General features: G+C 45.0%; 1 protein-coding gene across 4 annotated transcripts in view; it reads right to left on the bottom strand.

The window, feature by feature from the left end:
* The window catches only part of TMEM63C (transmembrane protein 63C), a 65374-nt gene extending 59963 nt beyond the window's left edge, over positions 1-5411 (bottom strand). For 2 of the 4 annotated variants that reach the window (XM_032801935.2, XM_032801937.2), the window contains exon 1: positions 5013-5410. The gene's annotated coding sequence lies outside the window, so the exon portion shown is untranslated. Of the gene's footprint in view, positions 1-4052; positions 4123-5012 lie in introns of all 4 variants that reach the window. The other 2 variants (XM_032801936.2, XM_032801940.2) reach the window with 2 other exon arrangements.
* Between the last annotated feature and the right edge of the window lie 974 nt (positions 5412-6385).

The raw sequence follows: 6385 nt of genomic DNA, 5'->3' as shown, positions 1-6385 counted from the left end.
CCCCCGTGAATGGCATGCAGCTGATCATTTCTGCAGGATCTGACACGGAGCAGTTGTGCTCTCTGATACACTGGTTCTCTAGTACACTTGCCCCATATTCTAAGCAGGACTGACTCTATTTTTAGAAACCATAATGGAGGGATTGACTCGGGGAGTCAATCCCATTTTTGTCTTTGCATCTCCAGCCGACCTCAGCCAGGGGCACCCATGATAGCAGCAGACAATACAGAATGACAGATAAGCGTCATCTTATTGCCAATTTACAATAGCAGCAGACGGTACAGAACGACTGATGACTGTCTCTCCTATCATGCAAAAGCAAATGAATGCTGCTGTGTAGCGCTGCAGTAACGCCTCTGTCAGCGGCATCCAGTACACATACTGTGACAGTAAAAAAAAAGCTGAATGGGCTCCATGGCTGCCGTGCTATGGCGTCTGCCAGGGCAATCCAGGGAAAAAGGGCGCGAAATGATTATCTGCCGTTGTTTTCCCAGAGGAAGGAATGAGTGACGACATTTACCCAGAACCACCCGCAACAATGATTTTTGCCCCATCAGGCATGGGGATCTCAACCCAGAATTCCAAGGGGCGAGGGAGACTGCGGAAACTATGGGATAGCTATGGAATAGCTACCCACAGTGCAACGCTCCGGAAATCGCTGCTAGCCTCGGTACATGGATGCTCCATCACCGAATTAATGTGCTTAGTGTGGCCGCGTGCATTCGACTTTATACAATCTGTTTTACAAAACTGGTTTATGTAAAATCGGACTAATCCCGTAGTCTAGACGTACCCTAAGAGAGCAGCAAGGTTTTATTAGAGGGGCACATTTTATTAGTAGTAAATTGTATGGTGGTAGCACCTTGAGCCCCAGGTGGGACTGTGCTGTGTGCTGGACTAACTATCCCTATCTGAAGGACTTACAGTCTGATTTAAGATCCACACACAGATTTGTGCCCATATAACTATTTGGATGGGGTGAGACAAAGTTACACCAATATAAAGGTGTTTATATCAGTATCACTTATTCCCGTAAGGGAAGGGGAATAAGCACCAGTATAACTGCATCCGCACTAGGGGGATTGTTTAACTTTAACTATACCAGTGCAGTTAAAGTAGTACGTGTGTGTGTAGACAAGCCCTAAGATGAGACACAGCAACTGAGTGTGACAAACACAGGAGGATGAGTAACAGTGATCACAGGTCTGTGTAAATACCAGTTACACAGGGGAGGCAATGTGATTTAGGAGCTAGAGCACTGGACTGGGGGTGAAGAGACCTGGGGTCTAATCCTGGCTCTGACAGTAACCTGCCACTTCACCTTTGTGACTCTGTTCCCCTCCCACTCTGTGTGTCTTGGCTCTTTAGATTCTGGTCTGAAGAACTTGTCCCTTGCTATGTTTACATACAGCATCTAGCACCAGTCTTGGCTGGGGCCCCTAGGAGCTACTGAAATAGAGAGTAAGTGTTCCTACAGCCATAAGTAGCTAGGGGAGGGATTCAGTTATAAACTAATAAATAATGTTACCACCTGCTAACAGTATTTTGTCACTGTCAAACTACTAATCGGAGCTACATGTGAACTGATGACTCAGGACTAGATTTTTAAAGGTATTTAGGCACCCAGAGATGCAGGTAGGCACCTGGTGGGATCTTTAAAAGCACCTAACTCCCATTGATTTCACATAGAGATCGGCATCTAGGTACCTCTGAAAAAATCACACTGGGTGCCTACCTGCACCTCAAGGCATCTAAATGCCTTTACAAATCTGGTCCTTAGTCCTGATGGATTCCACATTCCATTATCAGATCCACTTTCCATCCCCAAACACGTTCTAGACCTTTCAACTGAAAACATTATTCATACAGAGCTTAACAAGCAATGGATTCAAGGCTATTTCATTTATCAAATGTCACAAGTAAACTTATTCTAGACTTTTTGAACAGGGGAATTACGAACAACTTAGAACAAACAGGAATCTCAGTCTTGTAATAATGTAAAACCAAACCTGCTTTTCCTCAAGCCTCTCTCATAAGTGATGCAATGTTTTCCTCAAAGTGGAGGTACAAGACACTATTTTAATTGCTGTAAACGTGCTTAACGTAAAGAAGTGCTGCTTGTAGGAAGGCAAGACTGATGAATGTAGAATGCAATATTGTTTATACCACTTGTACGGAATAGCTAGCTTTTACATCACAAGAATACTGATATTTTCATAAGAGTTAATGTGACTGACTGATTAGATTAATATCAATTAAATACAGTTGTGGGTGTTATAAAGTTGTCTCTATCTTTGTTAAAACAGCACAAGGAAAAGAGGGATGTGTTTTCTAGAAGAAATGGAGTAATATTCAAAAACACTGACAATCCCTCCTTCTATGAGATGGGGAAGACTCTGTCAAATCTGGTTTAGTTTAACTGAAACTGGAAGCTCCTGCAGCAAAAACCTGTCGTGTTTTATTTGTCTGTAAAGGCTTTGTATACGTAATAACTAACAATGATCACCAAGGCTGTTATTGCAATCTCTCATTGCAAGATCTTTGTATGCTTCCAGCTGCTGGTGATGCCTGAACTGGGGATTAATTAGTTAATGTTTGTGACAATCTTTGAAGATGAGAACATGCTACCAAAGTGTCAAGTTTTATTACATAAAATAAAGGGTTTACATGCAGTTAGATATGGTTACACTGTAGTCGCAGGAAGACCAAGATGTTGCTACATAAACAAGGCAAAGAATCAAAAGTGCAGAGAGGCTGAAAGAGAGTGTTTTGGCTGCCGAGACCATGAAATGTTGGATTTTTGCATGGCTTTGCAGGAGGGTGTATGCGGGACCAAGTTAAGACAGCTCCTTCCTGAGAGATTTCCTCATGTCCACCCACCCACTCACTCTTCCACTCCTGTACTATGCCAGTTTAGACATGTTAGCCGGAGGGTCAGGATAGCAATGGGCCAGCTGGGCTCTCCCTGTCCCCATCCCACGATTCAATGGGCTATAACTGTCCACTGTACAGACTTCTGTTCCGGTCTGACTCTTTTTCCTGTATTTTTTCCAACAACAATAAAAGCCACACACTTTTCCACAGCACATGTCAGGCCACACGACACATACCTAGGAATCACTCAACCCTCACAGAAATTCAGCCTAGTCTGGAGTAGAACATCATTATTCAGCCCCTGCATGTTTTGAGGAAGGGAATAACTTCCCCAGCTCAGTCCCTGGGGGATGGAGCTATTCATGTTTGTTCTCTGAGCTTTATTTTACGTAGAATCCTTCCTCCCTCACCTGTCCCCCCAGTCACAGAGTGGAATTGTCCCAAGTTTGCAGGGAGAACCTGTATCTAGACACTAATACCATTCCCTGCTGGAACTGTCTGGAAAGTAAGAACACAAGGACATCGATCATTCAGTGAGATTTTCATCAAACAGTTCAAAGGAGATGCCCACACAGATAGAACCTTGGCCAGAATGGGCTGTGCCCCCTCAATAATAATCTATTAGCAAATTATCATATAATATAAATACACAGTGTTACATAGCCATTTGTTACACTGAATGAGGTAGCAAGCAAGGGAAACAGCGATGTTACGTATCTGTGGATGGCTTTGGATGAAGTCATAAGCCATGAGTAAGCAGCTTAGCCAGAGCATTAGATTATCCCAATCACACAAATACTTTCAGTTGGAGTCATTAATTTCTCAGTACCCAGTGTTTTTATGTGAAATGAGGTAGAATAGTTTTTTTTCATTGCCAGCATGAAGCATTTCCTGGCATTTCCAACATCATCAGGCACAGCTCCAGGAAGGAGGATTTTGAAGCCCTGATGATGTGGGAAACTGACAACAAGCCATGGAATGATACAGTGGAGACAGCATGATATTTTATCTCCCATCAAGGGAAGGAGGCAGCACACTTCAGTGTACAGGGACTCAGATTGGGAGTCAAGAGAATGGAGTGCTATTCCTGGCTCTATCATTGACTTATAGTGTGATTTCAGAGAAGTCATTTCACAGGGCTATGCCTCAGTTTTTACGTCTGCGATAACATTGCTCACTTGCCTTTAGCAAGTGCTTTGGAATCTCTGGCTGAAAAGCTCTATCAGTATTACTATTATCATCACCACTCTATGGAAAAGAAAAGTAGAGATAAGAGTGTAATTATGCAAAAGTCACCCCAGTCTCTATAAGGATCTGCATCCCGGATACACCCCCGCTTTCTTGGAGTGGTAAATGTGGCACTAGGATAAGGAGTAGCAAGAAGTCACAGAAGTTGCCATTAGAGTGCCTTCCATGAACTCATTAATGGGTATGTGTATAAATGACAGCCACAACTACATTGTACAGAGAGGGCTTTAGCAGGAGAAATTAACGTGTTCTATCAGCACTTTGGGGTTTTTCTACCTAACTTATCCAGCTGAAAAGAATTCCAGCCTCTTTCCAACCCCGAAAGTTCCACAGGGATGCTTCCCCACCTGCAGTCAGGATCTTCCAACCAAACGTTAGGGGACATACATAGATTCTCCCTCCCTCTCTTTTTCCTTTTGTTAAGGCTTGATTTTTTGTTTTAAATGCACCTTGTTCCACCAGGTCCTTCTGACCCTGTGCAGGCTGCCATAGAATGAGATATCAGATTCTGTTCCGCATGATCTAATAGTCTGAGCTCAGTTTTGGCCCGTTTTCTCCATTAATTGTGCAGGAGCTAAAAACAACACGCATAGGAGAAAACACATCCACTGCACAAAGGGAACGTCCCTGCTCCAAATGAAACAATATCCTCTCCCTCAATCGCCTCCACTTTTCCTAGTCCAGATCCCTCTCACCTCTTCTTGGGCAAGAAATGATAATATTGCATATTTCAGCCACTACCCCAGGAAACAGTGGGATCAGTTAAAGGCAGCCTGCCCTTTGGAGCTGCTCCTTTGAAATCCTCTCCCTACTCATACATTGAATGGCTGCTGCTGATCGTCCCCCTTTCCTCAGGCTGAGGGCAGAGATGAAAAGATGATGTTCCCTACCTGCAAGAGGGCAGCTGAGATCTCAGTCCTTCTCACTATCAACAGCAGCAGAAAGCCAGCCCCACCTGCTAAGGGACCGTCTGCGAACTACCAGCTGCACAAGGGAGGCACATCATCTCTCTGCTCCTCCCTCCCGGATCAGCAGCACTCCCCAGCTAACCGATCCTGGCAAGGAACCTGGATTAACTACATTAGCCTATGCAAACACCCTGGCGGGGCACCACAACAAACCCACGCAGGGACACTCTGCAAAGTACCAGTTGCAAACATAAAGGGCTCCTCCCTTTATAGCAATAGAAATCCCAGGCCAGAGGAGACCAACTCCCCTTTTTCTCTCCGCTGGGGAGGTTTTGTATGTGTGCAATGATCCGCGCTGTGCAATGATTTCCCACCCTTCCCCCGGGGACCCATGGCCATCAGAGCTGCTTCTCTGTTTAGACAAGAGCAGAAAAGGGGCACAACCCCTTTGGTGCAAATAATCGGCCGCAGGGAGCTCTCAGGGGCTCTTCCCCCTTAGCTCCTCCCTTCTGCAATAATGCAGAGCAAACAATCCAGCCCTACAAATCGCCCCCGCCTCCAGCCTACCCAGCTAAGGGATTGTCTGCAAATTACCAAACGCACAGAAGAACACTGAAGAATGCTGAAGAGATTGGGGCCTACATTTCTGCAAGCGGCCTCTGGATCAGTCTGTGGCCACGTTTGAAAATCTGGCTGCATTTCAACATCCAGAGATGAGTCGCTGAGAAGGACAAATCTCACACAAGCTAAACAGGTACAGATCCCTACACAGGTCTGTCACGCCAGAGCCTAAAGCTACTGAACTTTAGCAAGGACCAGATACAGAAGCAGGGACCAGAAGCTAACGGTGTAAAAGGGAGGGTGAGAAATATATGTCCCCAGATGATCAGGAATGAATTTTCACCACAGACATAAAGAGGGAAACCTGTTCTGTCTAATTCTGATACTGTGTCCCTCACCGTATTAACTGAACTTACAGACTGCTCTATCGGATACACCCATAAAGAGAATAGCCCAGCCTTGCAAAAAAGGAGAGAGATGGCATCACTACAGGGCAACCTGTCACTAGAGCAGTAATTCACAGAAGACCATATACCAGACAGTGTGCAGGCCCATCCTGGGCAGGCCAGACAGCTACCTGAGGGGGTCTGGCTCTTTCACACTTGGGCAGCACTCATGAAGCTTGTCTTTCCACTGAAGTGTCACTAAATTGAATTGCATGTACAGTATCTAAGGAACTTCCAAGGCATTTAGACTCTGTATTTCTGCATCACGAGCAAAACAACCTTCCCCCTGCAGTAAAATGTAATGAAGAGATTGGAGGAGGAGGACTCCAGTTATGTAGATCCATAGTC

Source organism: Chelonoidis abingdonii, chromosome 4, assembly GCF_003597395.2.
Source record: "Chelonoidis abingdonii isolate Lonesome George chromosome 4, CheloAbing_2.0, whole genome shotgun sequence".
NCBI classification, from domain to species: domain Eukaryota; kingdom Metazoa; phylum Chordata; order Testudines; family Testudinidae; genus Chelonoidis; species Chelonoidis abingdonii.
Note: the sequence above shows the minus strand (reverse complement) of the source record. Positions and strands in the feature narration are given on the sequence as shown.